The sequence below is a fragment of the Lates calcarifer genome, linkage group LG4 (assembly GCF_001640805.2).
Source record: "Lates calcarifer isolate ASB-BC8 linkage group LG4, TLL_Latcal_v3, whole genome shotgun sequence".
Lineage (NCBI taxonomy): Eukaryota > Metazoa > Chordata > Actinopteri > Centropomidae > Lates > Lates calcarifer.
In genome coordinates, this window is record NC_066836.1 from 22620546 (window position 1) to 22643316 (window position 22771).

Consider the following 22771-nt stretch of genomic DNA (forward strand, 5'->3'; position numbering starts at 1 on the left):
ATGGATCATTTTTGACCGTTTCCCATCAAATGAGTCTTATGATTTTAGTAGTGTGGAAATGTTGGGATCTGAGCAGAATGTTAGCTCAACAGATAAGCCTTTTCTGTTAGCTAGAAAACAAGCTGACATTGTCTGAACACATGGTGTAAATAAACAGTTCTCAGGTTAAAATAAAAGCCATGTTTTATTCTGTTGAGATGGCTGAGCTCAAGAGCTGAGAATTGCCAATATAACTAACAGAAGCACTGTTAGGCACTGTCACCTGACATCCTCCTATACTTACAGCGTTCATATCTATCCCGTTAGTGTATGACCATGCATGTTGGAAGTACTCCTCCAGCCGCTGCCTCAGAGGGTTGGGGATCTGGTGGAAGCGGATAAACTCTCGAACTCTCATCATCTGGGCGTGGTAGCGTGCTGTACCAGAGTAAAGCCGCTGGATAATGGCTGACACATTCCCAAAAATACTGGCATACATCAGAGCTGCAGAAGAGACAGAACCAGAGACTTCATGTCGTTTACTGTGACATGACTCTACACTATTCAACTGTAAACTTCAAGTGAATCATTAGTACCGCCTTCAGAAATTGTTCCTATTTTAAACCAAACTGCTGTTACATAAGCTTTCAGTTTTACATGGTCAAAAGTCCTAACAGGTTTTCTGTGGAACTTACCTCCAATAAGCATGACACAGATGGAGAATATCTTCTCAGAGTTGGTGTTTGGGGAGATGTTCCCGAAGCCTACGCTGGTCAGACTACTGAAGGTGAAGTACAGAGCTGTGACATACTTATCTCTGATGGAAGGACCCGACTCGATGATGGAGTCATTGTATGGCTTCCCTAGCTGGTCTCCCAGAGTGTCCAGCCAGCCAATCCCAGCTGAGGTCGACCGCTCCACATTGCCTATTGCATACCTGGGGTCAGAAGACAAACACTTGCTCCTTCTATACTATGCTTGAAAAAAATAAAATTGTTTTCAACATTGAATAAAAAAAAAATCTCTCATCATATTATTTGTAAAAGAATGACTTGTCCTTTTATACATTCACACCTCATGTCTTAATTTAGTTAAGTGTGTAATTGTGTAAAAGTTATTGTACGCTTATGTTTTTTGTACTTTACCAATGTAGATCTTATTTATGTGCCATTAAAGTGATGAAATGGATGTTTTAGTTGTTCATCCATGTTCTCAATAAAGTGTGTGTAAAGTGTGTAAGTTACACACTACTAAAGGATAAAGTAGAATAATGTACCAGATGCAGGCCAGCCAGTGAGCGATGAGGGCAAATGTGCACATTAGGAGGAAGAGGACAGCTGCACCATATTCTGAGTAACGGTCCAACTTCCTGGCTACACGAACCAATCTCAGTAACCGAGCTGTTTTCAAGTAAACCAATCAGTGTGGTGGTCTGTTGGGAGGAGGAGAAAGGATCAAAATGTAATGAACAAATGATAAAGATTTGATAAAGAAATTGTAAAGAAACAATAGAGTCTCTGGTTCTCTTTCTTTCTCTCTTACTTGTTGCTTTCTTACAATCCTGGCAGTCTTTCCTCCCCACTATACCAGCTCTTACCCCACCCTCATCTTCTTTCCCTCCCTCCTCCCTACCTCTCCCTCTCCACCTCCCCTAACCACCTCCTCTCCTGAGCGGTAGATGAGGAGGTCAAAGGGAATGGCTGCCACCATGTCAATGAGAAACCAGCCTTTGAAGTAGTGGACTGCAATCCGAGAAGACTGGCTCACCACCTGAGGAGACAAAAGACAAACAATATTATCATTTTAAAATGTTGCACTTTGAGCAAGAAAGTAGCTTGAACTCAAAATCTCACAATCTTGTCGAATGACGTATAGATATCAATGTAGTGAATTGAGTTTTTAGTTAGAATTGTATTGTGGTATTTTGTAGTACAATTTTGATTGTATGCATTGCAGAGAATTACACTTAAGCTGGTAGAGGTTTGTGTGTCTGGTGATTCTAGAGCTGTGTTGTTGGAGACAATAACTCCTAACAAGTAGGTCTCCAAGCAAATTGTCCTGAGGGGAAGGGCAGACTAAGAGCAATTCACAGACCTGATGAGAAGATGAATTCGGAGGCTAAGACCTCGCCGGAACAGGGAACCAGGACCCTCCTGGAGCCAGACCTAGGAGGGCAGCTCGTCAGCAAGTGTCTGGTGACCAGGTCTGAGAGCTGCCATCCCATGGCCCACCACCTGCGGTCAGTGGTTTGATCCCCAGCTCATCCAGTCTGTGTGCTGAAGTATCCAACTGCCATATATATCATCAGTGTCTCAGTGGCATGAGTGTTATATATAGAACAGCACTGTATGACGTGTGTGTGAATGGGTGAGGGCACTATAGGTTAAGCACATTGAGTGGTCGATATGACTAGAGAAGTGTTATGTAAGTGTAGTCCATTTACCATACTGAAGATAGAATATTACCACAAGCAGAGTTCAAGTTCAATGTCATGACTATTATTTATGTTAATGAGATAGACAGGCTAAAAGAAAAATGTTTTCTATATAAGAACTATGTACCATATTTAGTCATGAATGTTGGTATGGCTACACTTCACCACCAAGCCACCAGGGAGCACAGTAGAATATGTGAGCAGATTGAATATTTCAATAATAACATTTAGGGCCAGTAAAGGCCTTTATAAAAGCTTAATGTTTGTGAGTACACAAATTACACTATTATTCATTTATTTATCTTCAACCCTAATTTTACTTAGTTAAAGTTATTTTAGAGACCCCCTAGTTCAGAATTATATCTAACCCTAGCTACATGTTACAAGTTTGGGTTCTTTCAAAGTTTTTACTTTTTTGACTGTTAATCACAGTAACACCACCAAATGAAAATTGTGTGACTAAGTCCCTCAAGGCTGGATACCAAATTTGCTGTTGACAGAGTCCAAATCAAATAAAGTCTATTGACATAAGTTTTTCACACCATGCAAATTTGGAAAAACTCTAGCTCACTGCAGCCAACACCAAATACAGTAATAATATTATCAAACCAGCACAAACACACAAGTGTTCTAATAATAAACCAGCTCTACCCCTTTGACATTAGAACCATAATAAATCCTTAGCATTTACAAAATAATCAAATAATCAATGATTCAATCTACATTCTTCAAGATATCTGTGTCATCTTCAAAGATAGGCTGCTCACTGCTCTCCTAGTTAAAGTAACTAATGCAAAAAAAAAAGAAGGCATGACATGACAATAAAAAGCTTTTTGGTATGGCAGTGGAAATACACCTAGTTACTGGAAATAATGTTGAGCTAAGGTTAAAATCTATAATTTTTCTATTAATTTATCTGCAACCATTGCTCTGTAAATGAGCCAGTGAGTCAGCTGGTCAGTGAATAACTAGTTACTCAGTCAGTCTTTCACACAGAAGTAAGGTGCTTTAGTAGAGCTGTGCGTTAGTCAGTTAATCAGACAATCAGATCAGTCACCTCATCATTGGAGTTAACATATGTGGTCCTGAAGTTGATGATGATATCAACAATGAACATGATGTCCACTATAAGATCCACCACATTGAGGGGAGAACAGGAGTAACCACAGGTCTGCATGGCTGCTTCCTCATGGTCACTAGATGAGAATAAATCAATAAATTAATGAATAACTTTTGGAGAAATGAAATATCCAATGAAAAACATGTCAGCCACAGTGGAAAAATATTTAGACTTAGAAACCAATAATGTTATCTGAAGGATAACAATGTACTTGGGACACATTTAAAGACTTGCCCCCAGTGATTTATGTTCATCCTCTAGATTAAAACACTTCAGATTCTCTAATACTTTACACTGTTACAGTGTTGATTTTACATGTATATTTCTAAACCATTCATTTGTGAAATCAAACTCTTGTGTAGTGAAAGTCAGTTGTGTGGCACAGTGGTGAACAACTACTGGCAGGCTGCCCCTTGAGGTTCAAACCTGCTCAAATAATGTGGTCCAGTCAGGACTATGCTTTCAAGTCAAAGTTTCCACTCCTATATTGAAGTCTAATGTGTTGGCACATAAACAATTTTAGTATTTTTTGAGACTTGTGAGGCCAGAAAAGTTTGTTCTGTGGTTGGCAGAGGAAAAAGAGATATGAAAGATATGCTCATGACACCATGCTATCTGTGTAAAAGTGCCTTTGCCAGTCCTTTCAGTTCTAGCAGTAGTAATTTATATAGGTCAGGTGAGCATCAGTGTTGTGTGAATTTCCACCAACCTCAGTAGGAATGTAGCAGAGTAAGGAGTGAAAATTGCTGTATAAATGACTAAGAGCAGAATAACCCAGTCCCACACAGCTTTGAATGGACTGTAGTGAAGGATGGTCCACTTCTGGATCCTGGGAGTCTGTAGCTTATACTCCGGTAACACATCAGCACCCAGAGACAGAACCTAGAGGAGAGAGAAAGAGATCTGTCTGCACACAAGACAGCAAAATAGGAACAACAAAAAAGCCAAGACCTTGAGCCTCCAGAGAAACTCTGCTGAACAGACTGTGGAACATGGGTTAAAAAATCTCTGATGAAATTATATCCACCAGACCATGGATATGAAGTAGCTTATGGTGACAAACATTAAACAGTATGAAATGACTGTCGTAATACGTACAGGTCTAACTGGCACAGAATGACGTGTATATTCCAGGGTGTATCATAACTTTTTAAAGCTAATGCTGCTAACACATTTCTCAATTTTAGATTAATTTAATCTGAATTGAGAAACGTAGCCAATAGTGAGTTTGAGTTAGTGTAGGACTGTTGTATAGAGAGGGGGGTGGCTACCAAATTATTGTTGGCCTGAAGACAAAGATGTCTGAATATCTGTAATTTAAAGCCAGACAGAGTAAGCATCAATGTTGTTATGACTGCCTAGTACATGACAAGTTCCTATAATTAAATTATTTGTGACAGATAAATGGACAGACTGTACTTAAATAGCACTTTTCTAGTCCTATCAACCATTCAAAACTTATCGATAATTAACATTTCAATAACGATTTCTGTTGTAACACCAGCTGTAGGCCTTTATAGAGTTAATGTGAGGAAACAGTCATTGACCATGGAGTGAGAGTATGTTGTTGTTGAGTGAAGGCATAGATGAGAGATTATCACAAAATTTCACTGTTTAACCTGAAATACTTGTCATTTTTCTTTTTATAATTATACAGTGTTTTTTCTCAGTTAAATTGAGAGATTTTTTTTTAAAAGGGTTCATTATGGACCAACTCATTTTTAAATTGGGTTACTGGAAATCTAATTATTGGTGTGAACTGCTGACATGACAAAAAAGCAGTCATTATAGATGAATGTATGCACCTATACCTACACACCAACATGAAAGGAGGTCATGTTCTGTAGTGGTATAACTAACTTCAATATACAGCACACACACACACACACACACACACACACACAGACCCTGGGGAAAGAGGGCTGTAATTAATCAGTGGCAGATTTAACCTCCTCTGGGATCTAACTTGACACATGAAGGATGGGTGTTACACAACAGCAGCAACCAGAGCAAGTAGTCAAGGACAGTCAAGGGTCTGACTGGGGGGTGCAGATGATCTTCAGAAGAAAATAATATCCTAAATACATCTATAAATACTAATACTAAAATCCCTATTTTATATTTGCAATGTCAGTTGGTGCTTAATGTTAAAAATCAGGGACTCTTCGTGTAGTGAAAGTTTTCAAGCAAAAACTCATTACAAATTTTCATAGTTTTTTCCATCATTCTTAAAGGATATAACACTCACTATAACACTATACTAAAACAACATTATACATAACACTGTACTCATTGTGTTTGTTAGTGGGCTCTACCAACATCACTGAAGTCAACAGTAAATCCTAATGTATTTCGTTTCTGATTCTTATTTCCTTCTTCTTTCCTCCAGTGATGTTATCATGTTCCCACATTTCAGATGTTAACCTGGTCAGAACTAATGGCCATGACCTACAAAATAAAACACAAGTTGTAGCTGTAGCTTTCCTTTACACAGTGAATGAATATGAAAGCTTCCCTTACTATTGAATAGTATGGCTTGTACTGGAAGACTGCTTGGTCAGTTACACTTCAATTATTATTATATACCTTTTGAATGACAAAGAAATTGATTTTTTTTTAAATGTGTGATATTATAAAATATTATATTCTCTCCTACAATTATTGTGTTCCTTTGGTTTATTTCTTTTTTAATTAGACCTAACAGTAATTATTAAAGTTTCCTTTTATAGTTGTACTTTTAATTTGAAATTCAAATAAAAATATTTTATATATTCGCTGTTGTATTCATTTTGCTAAAGTACCTTAATGATAACTGACAACATATGTAACTATGGCTCAATCCTCCATCCTGAACCACATTTAGACCATTATGACATCCAGGATCGTTACACAATGATAGCACAAATTACACACACGCACACACGCACACACACACACAACTCCACTCACCTCATGAGCTACTATAGAGGAGATGCGGACAGCTCTCTTCACCCTGGTGTTTCTGTGTTCACTGCCCAAACCTGACACACCGTCCTGAGACACACTGCTGTCTGCAATACTCACTGAAGACATGGTCAAAAACTCAGCCTCCCCTCTGTCTGTCCAGACTTATTCTCTCTTCCTGTTTCAGATGCTGTTCTTCTCCATCACAGTTTCCCTCTCAAAGTTTGTGCCTCTCAGTTTTCTTTCTCCTCTTTTTTTTAACTGTCCTTCTACTTCCCTCCACGTTTATCTCTGACAGTTTGTCACTCTCTTGTCTGCAGCCTTATGGTGGTTACTGAAACCATCACCTCATTGCTGTCATTAGTTATTATCTGCAGGCCATCAACTTCCTGTGGAACAGGGTCACCTGACTTTCAGTTTAGATTTTTGGACATTAGTTTAGTTCAAGTTCTGGTCAAGTTCTGTTTTTGCCTTGTTTTATGATATTTGAGCGTATTATAAAAAGATCTTTTGCCTTTGTACAAGATATCACAGTCTGATCAGTTCTTGTAACAATGCTTGATTTCACTTCTTGGGGCAAAGTTCAGGCTGAGAAAAATTATTGTGTTCGTAGAGTTTGAACAAAGAAGACAGAAGAAGAGATCAGTAAGTCCACATTCGTCCGCAGTAGCTGGTTTATCAGGTATAAGTCTTCCAGCAGCAGCAGTTAAGACAGTTCTCTTTGCTTGATGCAGGATTTTTTTCAGTTATAGTAAAAATTCCTTTGTCATGTCTTTTTCTCTCTCGCTTTTTTTTTCTCTGGGGTCACTGACTCAGTTACCAAAAAAAAAAAATAATAATAATAATTCTTCTTTTGTCCCGTGTCTCGTTCCTTCGCTCTGTCAGGTTGGGCTGTAGCAGTGTTCCTCCTCAGCTCTCTCAGTCCCACACTCTGGTCCTCGCTGCCTCTTTTACCCCATCATTCCCTCTCTCTCCTCCCCCTTTGTCCCTCTCGTTATTTTCCTCTCCTCCTTGTTCCTCCCTCCCTTTTTCTCCATCATATACACTGATGCCTTTGCAGACAAACACTAGATGTGTTTCACACAGATTTTAGCTGGTAAACATGACTTTGGGTTTCACTGATCCAACAAGAAGATCAATTAAATCAGATTATTTAATCAGACAATCGTTTTTGTGATAGTGGTCATAGCTCATAATGATATGCTGCTTTGTGGAATGTGTTTGTGTTGAATACAGATGTTGGTTTGCTGTAAATCCTGAAGTCTGATAAACTGCATAGACTTCTAAAGAAACACTTTTACTTTGAAAGCTTTGCTGCAGAATGGTGACAACTCCAGAGCTACGCACCTAGGGCCAAAAATGCAAAGTAACTATATGCTCTACTTGTCATCTTGTGATCTATAGTGTCTGTTGTGGTCTCTCCCTTCTTTTTACATGTCAGTGATAGGTTTGACCAGAGGGGTGTAATCATGAGGTTCATCCACATTGTGCAGGAACTCAGACCAAAGGTAGGAGTCAGCTATGAGTACTTCAATAGAATGGACAACCTGACCAGCAGTAGAGGTAGAATCCTTTTACTGAATATTACATTACTGCAAGAAAATGATACACAATTCCTGGCCCATGCCCCCTCCCTCTGCCAGGTCTGGTTCAAATCAATTCAGTAGCTACTTTTTGTGTAATCCTGCTGACAAACAAATAAACAAATACCTACCTAGTTTATTGATTTTAATTATGATTGACAGTCCCAGACTTCTAAACTGCTGAAGGGCCTGTGAATAGATGCTGATACATTGGTGTATTTAACTCTAATGTTGAGAGCTTTGAGTACTGAGGCTGTGATTGATGTTACTAATGTAGTGAATAATTTACTGAGTGTGTTGTAGTATCGTTTTTATTTGTTTAGAATGTTTCTGTGTCATTCTTGCTGTTGTTACCTTCCCCTGCACATCTTCATCATCACCAACACGACCACAATGGAAATAAGCCTCTAGGCTTTATTGGGGTATCCTGACTTTTTCTTTTCACCAGGACAACAAATGGCAAAGCATGTGTGTTTTTTAAGAAATAAAACTGTAAGATAAAATAAAAGATCCAATTGGCTCCTATTTCAACCCTGCCTGAATACACATTACACATTAGCTGAGACAGAGATAGATACACACAATACAAAGCCACTGTCACATCTGCAAGGTCAAACTTGTGTTGCCTTTGTAGGACATTGTCCATCAAGAGAGACAAAATTAGAAACAGCAGGTACATGAGGGAAGAGGTTAGTTCATAGCTGTGGTGCTGACAGTACCTGACAGTTCACAGGCTGGAAGCACTGACTCCTGTCATGCCTCTGGTTTTCTATAGCTGTGAAGGTGTCATTCCAAAAACTCATCTGAGAGTTTAACCCATAAATGCTAAATAATGTCTCACAGTTTACCATCGTTTTTTTGGTCAGTGCTGGAGCTAGAGATGTGTCGGACTCACGCCTCCTCTCTACATTACACTGATTCTGTGTGAAAGCTGTTTGGTTAGTGTTCTAACATACAGTTAATACAGTGTCATCTAAGGGTCAAAAGAGCTGATCAGACTCAAGACTTGACTTGGATTTGACTGATGTGAGTCTTGAGTTACCTGAGACTTGAACTCCTAAGAACTTTCTTTGAGTCTCATGTTTTGATGTCTGACTCCCTCAGTATGTAATTACTGCTGCTGGGTTTAACCATCCAGCAGAGGAAAGGTTCTGTAGCATTGTGGAAACAACACACCTGCCTTTTTGATGTGTCCTTGCCAGTATCTCACAGGCCGTCTCATTACATTCTTCTTCCCAGAAGTCAGTCCCTGGCACACTCTTCTGATGACATTATACAAGTCATGATAGATGGGAAGCTATGATTCATCTAGTGCCAATGTGAAGTCTCTCATATTTCTCAGCTATAGCAAGAATTTCTGACTCTACAGTCCTCTATAGTGATCATCTTATCAGACAGAAAATACAGTGCAGTCCTTTAATGAAGGGACTGGTCTCATAACCTTAGACTCGCACTTGTCCTGGAAGAATTATGAATGGCTCTTCAAAGAACAAATTAACTGTATTGTTGTTATGTGCAAATACTACATTGCCCTTCATTTTGCTCTGCTCATAGAAACAAGGTCACAATGGTTATTATTTAGTTTTACATGTGAGTGACAGTGATGGTAAACTGAAGTGACTCTGCTGGTGTAAATGAACAAGTATTTTTGGATAAGGTCTACTGCAGTGCCTCAAGCCTCCATATGTGCCCTCCTAATTATAGCTAACAATAGCTTATCCAATCAACACACACACACATACGCACAGGTACAGTGTTAAGGGCAGTCACCTGCAATGTTTGCACAACAACATCATTATCTCTGACCTTGTCCCGCCTCTCTCTGATAGAGAGAGAGAAATGAAAATCACAGAGGATCAGACTGCAGTCAAACAGTTCTTTACTCATGCCTCACAGATTAAACTGGTTGCTAGACATTTCTCATCTCAGGCTTTATCCCAGATGACATTCTAATTATGTGATCAACAAGAGAAAACAACAAATATGAAGGGAAGCAGACTGTATAAAAACTACCTGGATTGGTTCCTCTGTTGAGGTCACGTGGTACTAACTGATCAGCTCGGATTTATAGTGAAGAAAGGCTAATGTAAAATCTTACTTTTACTGCTTTTTTTATTTCACCATATTTCAAGGACAGAAGTTAAATTACAAGGCAAAGTCTATCAGTGATCATCACATAAATGTGATAAATACCCAGACTGTGTAAGCACCACTGTAATAGTACTACAGTATTCAGTATTCAGTTGTCCTTACACAGCATCACAGGATATCAGTGATCAAAATGCTCCTGGCCATGGCAAATTAAACATGGTCATCAGTGGATGACCCCTCATTAATCATATAGACCAGTATCGCCCACAGAACCCCATGATGCCCTCTAACTGCAATAGCTGAGAGTTTGGGGGACAGACCTGTAAACCAGTCTTGGAGCTGGAACATAAATGAAGTGTCTGCTCTATTGCACACAGTGCTTAACAAATTTATTAAACCACCACCTAATGTAAGGCTTATGCCATAGCTGCCCTAAATTAACAGCACTGGTAATTACCAAAATCACTTTTTATGTTTCTGTAATTGTTAATACAACAGTAGGTAGAAGCTCTTTAACCAAAATTCTATCTTTAATGCTAAAATGCTTAATTTCTGATTTCTCAGAGAAGTCAACTGAGCCGGCTCAGTTTTGGGTATATAACGTCGAGAGCTCGCTGAAAATGACAGAGTCTGCATTAAAGCACTTCATCAGCCACCAAACCCACTCACTCTAACCTGCCTCACCCATGGCTAACTGAATCTATCCAAGAGTTGTGCACTGATCTCAGAGCTGCTGAGCTGCTGAGAACATGGTGTAAAACCAGTGACCTCAGCTGATCTCAAGAGCTGTCAGTCACTCCTAGCTTCCTTTTCATCCAGCATCCAGAGCTGCCAAACTGCTTATTACACTGATAAGATCAGCAATACCAGTCCTCCACCACCTCTCTGACCACTCACAGACAACTGTACTCTAATTCCTGCAGTGGATGCCTTATCACCTCCCATGTCCTCAAACTTCCTTGCCTGTCAAAGCCTCTGTGTCAGTGAGCCAAGTTACTCTGTAACTGATTCCAGACAGATGGGATAATACCTGAAGACTGTCTTTCTAGGATTAGAATTGCAGGAATAGTTAGGACTGTCAGCCAGTCCTGATTGGGATACCATTTAAAGTCCAGATTTTACTATAGTAATAGCCAAAAGATTGTCTGAAGAATTACTTAACCACTTCACCAATGCATGTAAAGGCTGCACAAGCTCATCTGGTGGAACTAATGTCTACCTATCAGGAATTAAAGAAGCCAAGTCCTCCTATCTCTCTAACATCATTACAACAAAGCCCCAGAATTCTTTTCAAAACCAATGACTTTGTATGAACCCTGCTCCTAGTCGACCAACTGAAGCCACGCCCATCATCTGTGACCAATTCTTGTCTTAAATGATACAAAACTCCAGATTAGTTTACCTTGCTCAATAACTTCAGGCCCCTTTCACTATGAGTCTTTGCTATTCTTTTAACAATTGTAAATAGCTTGGTTCCGTCCTGTGTTAGTCACATTGTAGGGCACCCTTTTCTTAAGAAGTAGAGCCTTGACTTGCCACTTTTAAAAATGTTACACCCATTTCTAAACTACCATTAGACACTACCATTATTCTAGACTGGTTTAAATCCTATTTATCAAATAGAACAATTCTCTGTAGTCATGGGAAATGCCTCCTCTTCTCTTGTGGTGTTAGACTTCATCCTCAGTCCCTTGTTGTTCTGTATATACATTCTACCACTAAGACATGGTAAACAAACACAGAATCCAGTAACACTGTTATGCAGATGACATTCAAATTTATATTCCATTAACAACCAGAGAGAGGGATTTTACTCATCTTGTATATTGTCTGTCAGAAGTTGCTGTAATAATTCTCTTCAGCCGCCCAGAGTTCATCCCTGTTTTACACAAACATCTTTGATCCTTGTATACAAATGTCAAACCTGCAGCCAGCACCTGGCTGTGATGTATGACAGGGACTTTTCATTTGAAAAACAAATCACAAAAGTTGTTCAATGTTTTTATCAGTTAAGGAGCATCTGAAACATCAGGTCTTTTCTCTCTTGGTCCACCTTTTTTACTGATCACCTTTAATGGGGGTCATGGTTCAGACCCCAGCTACACTGTTGAATTGTTGAGCCTCAGATCCTGCCTGTCTGTTCCCTCCTACCCTTATTTGCCTTAGTCCTGAAATGTTTTAATCCTGATTCAAATACAGAAAGCACTTTGTAAGTGTGGTATAAATAAAGTTTATTATTATTATTATTAACCTGTTTCCAGATGTTCTGATTGTAGCGCAGATGATTACATTTATGTTGCAAAGAAAGTATCATTTGCACTTTAAGCTGCTGCCAATATAACTGCAACCTAGATAACCTGATGGATGGATGGATGGATGGATGGATGAACAGCTGGTCTACTTAGTTTAGAAAAGAAAGATTGGAGTACTAAGTCATCTCTACTAACCTGGGTAACTTTCTCAGTGACATGGTGTGTTCTGTTGATCAGTTTGCAAGGAGGTCTGATTTCACCAGGCGGTAATGACATGAAGGCATCTGTCTTTGTGTCCACTGGGCTCTGGGTCATCTGCTGCATGTGCACACACACACACACACACACACACATACACACATATATACACACACATCAAAAGCAAAGAAAGAAATAAAAATGCAATAAAATATACAGTGAATTATATGCATGTGGGTAGTCATTCAGTCCAGTTAAAAACTTCAAGCATTATCACAAACCACAAGGAGATGACAAAGGTCAGAGCCTGTGAGGATAGAGTAAACTATATTATTGGCTGTACCACAGTGGTGGGGCCAGCCCTATAAACACCACTGTGTCTGACTGAGTGAGTGCCACAATTACATCACTGGTCAGACAGCTGATGGACTTTCATCAGTCGTCACTCTGTCAAAATTATTTGGCACAAACTACTTTTATTTTGTAATCAGGGAGTGCGACTTGTTTGAATTGGCCCACTGTGCTCTGCTCTGGGTTCTGCCTGCCTGCTGAAAGCCTGCATGGCAGTGTAAACTGCTGGTGTTATGGTGAGTTAACAACAGTTGACAATGTTGTCAGCAGCCCAGCACACGCCCATACAGGCCAGCCATCTACTAGGTTTTTATTTAGTCTTGTTTTACAGTATTGTTTTATAAGGAAAAAAGTGATCATGAACTTTTAGATGTTAAAGAGGATAACCCAATAAACTATCAACAGGCTGCTCTTACTGTTTGAGCAAAAAACTGAACCATATTGTAGCTGTCAAGCAGCCCCACATTTTAGACAAGTTTAGGCAGATTTTGGTCACTGATGTAATATATAACTGTGTAGTGGTTAAAAGTGTGCATAGAAAAGATCACTATGAGAAAAAGTAATTCAGATATTTATGAGGCTATAATTTGCTGCATCAGTAGTTCAGCAAATTCTAACATTTTCTTTTCGTTTTCCTTTCATGGTATTTTTTAAAGTTCACTCACATGTTAGACCTTATAAAGCTGTATTTATTACCTGGCTGTTGGTTCGGCAACGTAAATCACTGTCTGATGTCCCAGCTGGCACACTGGCCTTTCTGATGGTTACCATACCAGCTAAAAGAGAGAAAAGAACTTTTGTTGTATTTATAATGGAATTAGATTTGAGAGACTGAGTGTGATGTTTTGCGTGTGAAATCCTCTGCAGGCTGCAGGGTTGATTCCTTTGCTCACTGTCATCAAAAACAAATACTGTTTACCTCTAAAAAATTGTTTTGGGCAGGTTGAGATGATGTGCTACTTATTTCAGTAAACAAAGTTAGGCTACATTCTATTAATTACACCCTCCTCTCATACAGGTATTATGATTCATTTTGACAGGGCGGGGAGACCAGCAAAGCTTGTATCTGTACATTGGAGTGAAAACTATTAATGTTTAATGTAACATAATATGATGATATGATATGATAATATTCAATTCTAATGGATGTAATGTATTTTTATCTTACTAATATTTTTTCTTATTATGTATATATGTATTTTTTTTTTTTTTATGATTATTATATTTTTATTTTTCTTTTTATATGTGTGAAGTATTTTCAGCTTCAATATTCTCTTTTACTATTAGTGAAAACGTTTAGATGCTACAGTCTGTTGCAGGTTCCCTTTGTGTGGGTCATGAACACAATATGCTGCATAGAGGGGGGGCATTGAACTGGATTAAATGCTCACCAGTACAGCTGTGTCTCAACTGCAGCCTCTTTTCCCAGTAACTCTGCCCACTCTTGATATCATCCACTGAGGAGGAATGTTTCAAATTCCAACAGCTGCCATCAAAACTACTAGAAGGAGGGTTGATGTGGAAAGGACGATCCTCTTCCCCTTGGCCTCTCCTTCTCTCTGCTCTCCTAGACAGAATAAATAATATGAGTGTGAAACCTCAGAAACTATTCACACTCAAAGGATGTCCAACCCACAAAACAGTACCAGTTTACTGCTGTTATTGATCCCTGTCATTTTTATTTATAACCTTTTTGTAGCCATACTCACCCAACACAAACACATTAATATCTAAAGGAAATAACAAATATACAATACACAATAAGGAAGCAAAAATGAAAAGTAATGAAAATGCCTTATTGTTTAATTATTGGTCATAATGGCAATAATTTAATTATTTGCCATTTCAATCAAATGTATTTGATCTAAATTTCTGAATAGAATAATGTATCATTAAAAACAAAACAATAAAATCTAATTCTTTCTTGGCACACACAATGAACATTTTTAAAGATCCAATCCAGACATGCTCTGCAATGAATAATAATTTGTGTTCATAATTTGAGTTCAGCTCAGTGAATATGCATCACTGTTACATTTACATTTATTCATTTGTCAGATGTTTTTAAGTTATGGTGAGGGATGACACTGCAGCTGCAGACCTGAACTAAGAACTAAATGTGTTCAATCAGACAAAGAACAGGAGATAAAGTAAAGAAACTGACAGTCAGTGTTAGTTCAGCATGTTAGAGTGTTAGAGGTGTTAAGAGAGGAGGGGCTCTCAGAGGAGATGAGTCTTCAGGGATTCTTGAGGACAGAGAGGGACACTCCTGCTCTGATAGAATTTGGGAGCTGGTCCCACCATCAGGGAGCCACAAACCAGAACAGTCTGGACTGAGAATGCTTTATGTGCGGGGATGGTGATGCCAGACAACAATCCTTGGAGGAACACAGTGGCTGAGAAGGAGCATAAGCCCATGACTGAGTTCAAGTAGGTGGAGCAGACCCAGAAGTCTTCTTGGAGGCAGCATTAGTCAGTTGGATTTAATTCTGGTGGTGATGGGTAGCCATTGGAGTTAGAGGTTAGGGTTAGACATTATACTGATTTATAAACCACTTATTTAGTGTTATATACAGCTAATAAAAGCTTCAATGGGGGTTCGCAGTTTCATATCTTAAACACTGATACAATCCCAGAAACATGTTTATTAAAAAAAAAAAAAAAAGATTTAATTACCTTGGAGCGTGTGAGGAGGCAAGAGGCAGGGTCACTGTTGGGGGTGCTGAGGTTGGAGTTGTGGGCAGACCTGTGTGACCCCCCACCTCTCTTCTCCCAGTCCTTTCCCTGGTTTCCACCAGGCCTTCCTTCTCACCTCCTCTAATTCCGCCTTCTTTCTCCTCCTCCTCTTCTTTGTCCCACAGCAGCAGTCCAGCTCCTGCCTCCTCCAGCTGGTGTCTCTCAGGGAGGGACAGCAGCTTGTCCAGGGCCACAGACTCATGTCCGAGGGGAGGGAGGTCGGCACAGGGAGAGCCCAGCTCTGTGTCCTGTGACAGGACACTTGAACTGGGGCTGAGGGAGCGGAGTAGAGGGCGTAGACGCTGCCGCCAAGCTGGGTGGAGCACGAGAGGAAGACAGTGATGGTTCAGTTACTCTTAAATCTAATTAGCAGAGAGAGGGTGGAACACAGTTCTACTCTATCTTGTTGCTCTAACTGAGCAGGAACTGCCTCAGCTCCTGACACCTGTAGTCAGAATGTGTAGACCTGTGACACCAAAGACCAGGTTTTCATAAAAGCACTTTAGTTAGAATTAGAGAAAGATTGTGGTTTTAGTTTAATATTAATAAACATGCTGTTTTTTCACTGTGGACTTTTTAAACCAGACAATTTTTGTGTGCTTGAATAAGAGTTCTGAAAGAAAAAAGGGAATCCTGTGTTGCACTGACGAGAGAATGAGTCACTTTTTTTTTATTATTATTATTATTGCAGATCATAGTGAACAGGACAGCTCATAACCTGTATGGGGGAATTCAGGTAGGTGGGTGGGTGCTATGCTAGTGGTTACTGTAGACAGGCCCTGTGTTAAAATCAAGATCAACATTTTTCCTTAATTCATTTAACACTGGTATTATGACAAGATATAGGAATATGAAAACATTTCCTGTATCTTAATTTCATTTACTAACCAACACACAGTAAACCTGGGGAGGGGCAGAACTCCAGTGAAGGATTTCTGGTCGGTTATTGGGGCTCTGAGCAAAATATTAACAAAAGGTTTATTTTCTGTCTCTTTAGAACTTCTAACTGTTGTAAAGGATGACTCTACATCATCAGTTGTTAGCAAATAGGACCAATCAGTTCAACTAATGGCAGAAATATAATTATGCTATTCATTCTTAGAAATGCATAATACTTTTCAGTTGAAATACAATCCCCACTGAGCAGTGTGTCCCGGTGATCCTGGGAACTGGTTGGGTTTTCCAAACCAAAATGGTCTGAACATATTACCTGAATTTTTAACCCAAGGGCTAAGATAACAGCTCAGTCACTATTTTTGAATGTCACAAAGTAAGAATAAATGTTTGGCTATTAAATGAAAACTCATGCCACAAACATGAATAAGTTGGTGTGAGTGTGTAAGAATCAATGTGTGTATGCTGAATGCCTGGGCATGTATGTCATCATTCACCAATGAATTATTAATAAATGAACTGTTGACAGTGTGAATCAAACATACCTATGGTCACCCAGGGGATACGCAGCACTCTGTTGAGCTCTCTGGCTGGAGAACTGTTGGCTGGTCTGGGGTCAGTGGGAAGCTCAAAGTTGAGAATGAACATGATGACCAGGCCATCTTCATTCTTCACTGGAACCACATCTATTTCACAGTTGAAACACACTCCTGCAATAACAAAGAGGTATGGAAAAGAGAAGAAGATGGGAGGAGAGTGCAGTCTCGTTTGACATGTCATGTGACAGCTTCTGTTTGGGACAGGAATAAATATCAGAAGATTCATGCAGTTCTGAATATTTCCTCTAGATGGTGACACCAGACAGAAAATGATTCATGTATCATGTCACCTGAGTGAATTCAGTTATTGACATTTCCACCATTTTAAAACAATCCATATGTCAGTGAGCTGAAGTCTTAAAAACTCTAAGTCAACCTGTCACCTTCCTTCTACATTATTTAAATCTCATTTGGTCATTTGGTCAAATCAGTGAAGGGATTTACACATTACATATTTTCCAGACAAAAACCCTGATGTACGTTGTGTATATTGACTTATATTCATGATATTATAACAGTAGAAAAGAGACTGCATACTGCTGGTAACACAGGTGTTTCACTGCAGTGGTGCATTTCCCAAAACAGGTGGCAGTAAAGGAGGAGATAGCAAGGCCAACCTAATCATTTTTTTAAGGTATTTGAGAGAAAATCAGTACAGTCATTAATTTCACTTTATAGTGGCCCTCTGCACTGTTAGATCCAATCAGACTTTGTAAGGCTGACTCTGACCTCTGGGCCTTTCCACATTTTCACTTTCTTACATTTTCAAGAGGTAGGTTCTTAACCTCAGAGATGGATGTCCTAATATTCACACTTAAAACTGAAACTATGTGAGCACCTCAATACCACCAGAGGTAAGTGAAAAAATGCGTAGTGTTTAGTTGTTATTGATTCAGTTCATTTCATTGCAGATCTGTGCTTGACAGAAGAGTAGAATTACTGCCTCCATCAAATAGTCCAGTTGCAGTTAATTAGTGTGTGAATTCTCATGTTATAGCCATAAACATGTTTTGTGGGGTCACAGTGACCTTTGACCTTTGGCCACCAAATTCTGATCAGCCTCATCATTGAGTCCGAGTGAATGTTTGTACCAAATTTGAAGAAATTCCCTTAAGGCCTTACTGAGAATGGGACGGACACTTCATACTGGAAGCATTTTCATCTCGACACTCTCAGCCATGGTGGTTGTAGCTTTCCTGATTCGTCTTTGTCGCTCCACCTGCCCCATCATCTCCAATCCTTAATGTAGATTTACAGCTGAATATTTAATGTAATATAGCACACTAAATTGATTTGATTTGTGGAGAATTGACTTGATTTGTAATTCAGTCCAAAACAATACACTAAAGCTTATGCATACAGGCTGTTCTCTGCCCTCTACTGAAACAGGATTTCATGGATGGATAAGACAGAATGCAGCACAGCAGGCTTTGTGTGTGTGTGTGTGTGTGGTGTGTGTGTGTGTGTGTGTGTGTGAAGGACAGACAGGAGAGGGGAGATAGTTTTAAGTCAACAGTCTGGGTGGATTAACGTAGCTACATGCTAATTTATTCTACCTTAATAATGATATCACAATGACGTGACTAGAAGAGTATCTACTGCAGAGCAGACACACACACACACACACAATTACAAAATAGCAAGGCCAGTTTCCACTGTGATAATCCTCAAACTGTGAACTGATATTGAGACTAAGTCGTGAGCTGTTCTGACCTTTTTGGATACTGAAGAGACTTTGACGGCATTTTGGATTAATGGCTGATTATGGAGAAGAACTCAATGATCAGGCTGCTTTCTCATGTCACTGTCTGGATTTAATGCAGGTGGGGGAGCAGAGGGTGGAGGTATGGGTTAGTGATCAGATCCAACATAGACGCACAAAGAAGCTCACTGATTGGATGATACCTTTGATTGGAAAGTTTAACTTAGTCTGGAGCTGTTTGACTCTCTTCACTGAGCCTAACATTATCCAGGTACAACCTGGATAATTGGTATCATGATGTTGGTTATGACCTGGCTCTGAGTGTGATAATGTCAAAGAGACAGAGTTCCTAATTAAAAGCAATATCAGAAGTGTGAATTAAGTATTTAATATGATACAAGATGAAACACTGATACCCAAGGGAGAAATAAGCCTATTGCAGTGAAATATATATGGTGTAATAAACAGCCATCAGCACAATGAATTTAAATTGTGTTCTATTTTTCAATTGCTCAAGTTTTAATGAGTTTTTATGTTTTGAATTTCTTTACTTTATTTTAAACTGTCTGTTGTGACTCCTACAAGGAGTGTGAACCTAAATCAAATCCAAGAGAAAGTGACGTACTAGTCATCAACCTAAACAACAGATTTAAATACTCATATCAGTGTTTTCATCATTTGTCACTTCCTGGAAAACCTGTTCCACTATGGTCAAGGCTCAGGAAGACAAGATGCAGAAGTCACAAGTCCTCCAAATCAAATTACAAATATGTTGTTGGCCAATGAACTCCAGAACCACACAATACCACTATCGACATGGCGTCATTGTCGTTTCAAAAATAAAGCCTACCATACCACACCACTGTGGTTTAGGTTTAGGTTTAGCATTTCAAAGATGACATTTCAACATGTAGGAGGTGCTACTGGATCTCCTGGATATATTTCTCAGTATAAAATATAAATTAAAGGTGATTTTTAAAATATGTTTTAGAATTATTGCACAGGTTTACAGTGAAATGCTACTGCAGCAACAGCGATAGTGGTGGCTTATTCATTCAGAATGTGTGTATGTGTGTGTGTGTGTGTTGAGGTCATAGTGAAGGTCGCTGCCAGTCTTTAGGTACAATGAGAGAAATAGGATCATAGCTTTCATTAAAGCATAAGCACCATATCATCCAAAAGAAATTATGAACTAACGGATTAGAGATTAATGGAAAGAGCCAAAGGATTATTTACACCCCCCCCCCAGCACACACACACACACACACACACATACACACACACACATTCTGAATGAGTAAGCTTCCTCCATCCTGACATTCTAGCACTACCACCAGTACCAGAGTGCATTTATCTGTTCTGTAACTTTTTATCACTGGGCATGTTGTGTGTGAATAGAGTCAGGCTGGATCAGGGACTTTCTTGATCCTAAGTGGGAGACCCATATCTTTATTCAGCTTTGTTACTAGCTAACTAAATGGATGTAACTAAATGGAGAGCTAGCAGGGAGACATCATTACATGATTACTGTTGCTGCCTGAAATCTCACATATTTCTAATAAATCCTTTTAAATAGTTTATTGTTTCTCTGTAAGTTATAGTTTAACATTCCACATGTGAATGTACACTGTGGGTCCCATTTATCTTTATCCTATCTGATAATGACAACAAAAACATTGTAGGTCTTCTAGATTAAATGGTCAAGCATAGGTATGGACATTTAAGCAAAAATGAAAAGTTTCTAATCCTAAATACGACTGTCCCAGATTTCATCATGTGCTGTCCCAGGTTAGAAAACATAGAAATTATGTTTTTACTTTGTCATTATAGGTTACTGAGAGTAGACTGATGGGCAGAAATTGGTGATTTTATCATTTTACTATAAAATCATTACAATAAAGTGCGTAAAAAGTGAAGGAGTTTTAATACTCTCTTAAGCCATTGTACTGTTTTCAGCATCTTTTAGACGGTAAGTTCTTGAAAAATGTTTGGGTGCTGACGAATTGCCTTGAATTGTATTTGCATATTCCAACATGAAGATGTAGCTATTACAGCTGCAGTTTATTTTATAGTTGATGTAAATTTGCTACAGTGTTTATCAGAGCAGCCTCAGGAGATGAAGTGTTGGGTAAATTTGTAGAATGCTTTAAATCCATTTTGAACTCAGGATGGCTGGAAGCATGAAACACTTAGCATTCATGGTTAAAATTACTGACTGTTAATTGAGGTTCTCAGCTGGCACATCAGGAGTGTGGTCATGGTGGGTTAGGTTTAAGGTAAGTAACACTAGTCAGCCAGCAGCTGCTTGGTCTGACTAAAATTGACTGGTGTCCTACCTCTACCCCACCTCTTAATAGACTACCTTAAAACCTCAATGTCACGGCTGTAGAAATCATTAGCAATATACAGAAACACAGTATAACAGAACTTTGCATCACAGACAGACATGTCATGTAGCCAGAGTAAATGTCATTACTAAAGCAATGCTATGAAAACCCAGGTACCACAATTCAATAGGTCCTCCAAACACTGCAGCCACAACTGCTCTACACACATCAGCTCCAGCAGAAGCATCAATATTAACTAATAAAATGACAAAGACATAGACAATAAAATATAGGTCAAATGCATTTTACTCATTGAAACTGCTGATTATTTGTAGACAAAAAAAAAAAAAAAAAAAAAAAACTGAATGGACATTCTCAGCCCTAAAATTAAATTGTATAAAATTAAAACTTATCCAAGAAGTACAACTGGGCAGACTCAACTTTCAGCATTAGCCTCCACATCGATAGAAAAGGACTTATTGTTGAAACTGAGACGCACAGATAACCTCTACAACAGAGTCAATGAATTCTTCAGCAAGCTAGTTATCACAGGCTGTATATAAAAAAGGTTGCTATACATGCAGTTTGCTAGCTCTTACCAGTACGCTCTCTGACCATTCAGTCAAATCACATGGAAATGCGAATGTTAGCAAAGGCCTGGTAGATGCCCCTGATCTCGCCAATTCTCACCAGTTAAAGGATCCACAAGGCAACAGTTTCATTGCCATTTATATAATACTGTCTGTTTATAACATAAACAGACAGTATTAGAAGCAAGAGGAACAAGAGGAAAGCTATGAGATAGAATAGGCTATTGGGAACAATTTAATACAGTAGAGTAAGAATGGAAAAAACATATAAAAATAGAATTCAGTGATTGTGATGGCATTTGGGCCAGCAGAGAAGGCCTTGCTGGCCCTGACAGTCTACCACTGGATGAAGTGGACAGCAGCGCTCTGTGGGGGCCAGACCATCTGTCACAGGACTCCTTCCTTTTCTTATTGCTACATTTCTTTATGACTATGGTTATATGTGGAGAAACCTCTGCCTTACAGTGTTAATCATGTTTGTTCTGTATCTTGGTTCATGGTTTTAACTAAGGCCCAATTTGGGGAATCACACGTAAGTGCTTCCCTGATGTGTGATTGTTCCATCTCATCCTCTGTCCTCGTGGGAACGTTCTGTGCCTGGTGCAGAAGAGATCTGATGACCCCCTGCTTGTTCCAGTGTGTGGTGAGAATCAGAGAGTAAATGAGGTTTCTGTTTACCTCGATGCTGAGGCTTCTGTCATCTTCAATGTGCACTGCACAGTCCAAGAAGGCTGTGATCAGGTGAGTGAACCTGATGTTTCTATCCACTGCACTGATATGTTCTGTGAAGGCTTTCAACTTCCTGTGTTTGGATTTTGACACAGGTGTTGTCCACATATCTAAACTAGTGGCTGGGAGTAGTTCCTGTGAAGGAGGTCAGGGCCCTGCTTTCTACTTCCTCCATGTAGAAATTAGCCACTATAGGAGACAGTGGTGAGCCTGTAGCACAACCATAGCTTCTGTTTGTAGAAA

General features: G+C 39.2%; 1 pseudogene; it reads right to left on the bottom strand.

The window, feature by feature from the left end:
- The window catches only part of LOC108884489 (potassium voltage-gated channel subfamily H member 6-like), a 32011-nt pseudogene that overhangs the window by 6216 nt on the left and 3024 nt on the right, over positions 1–22771 (bottom strand).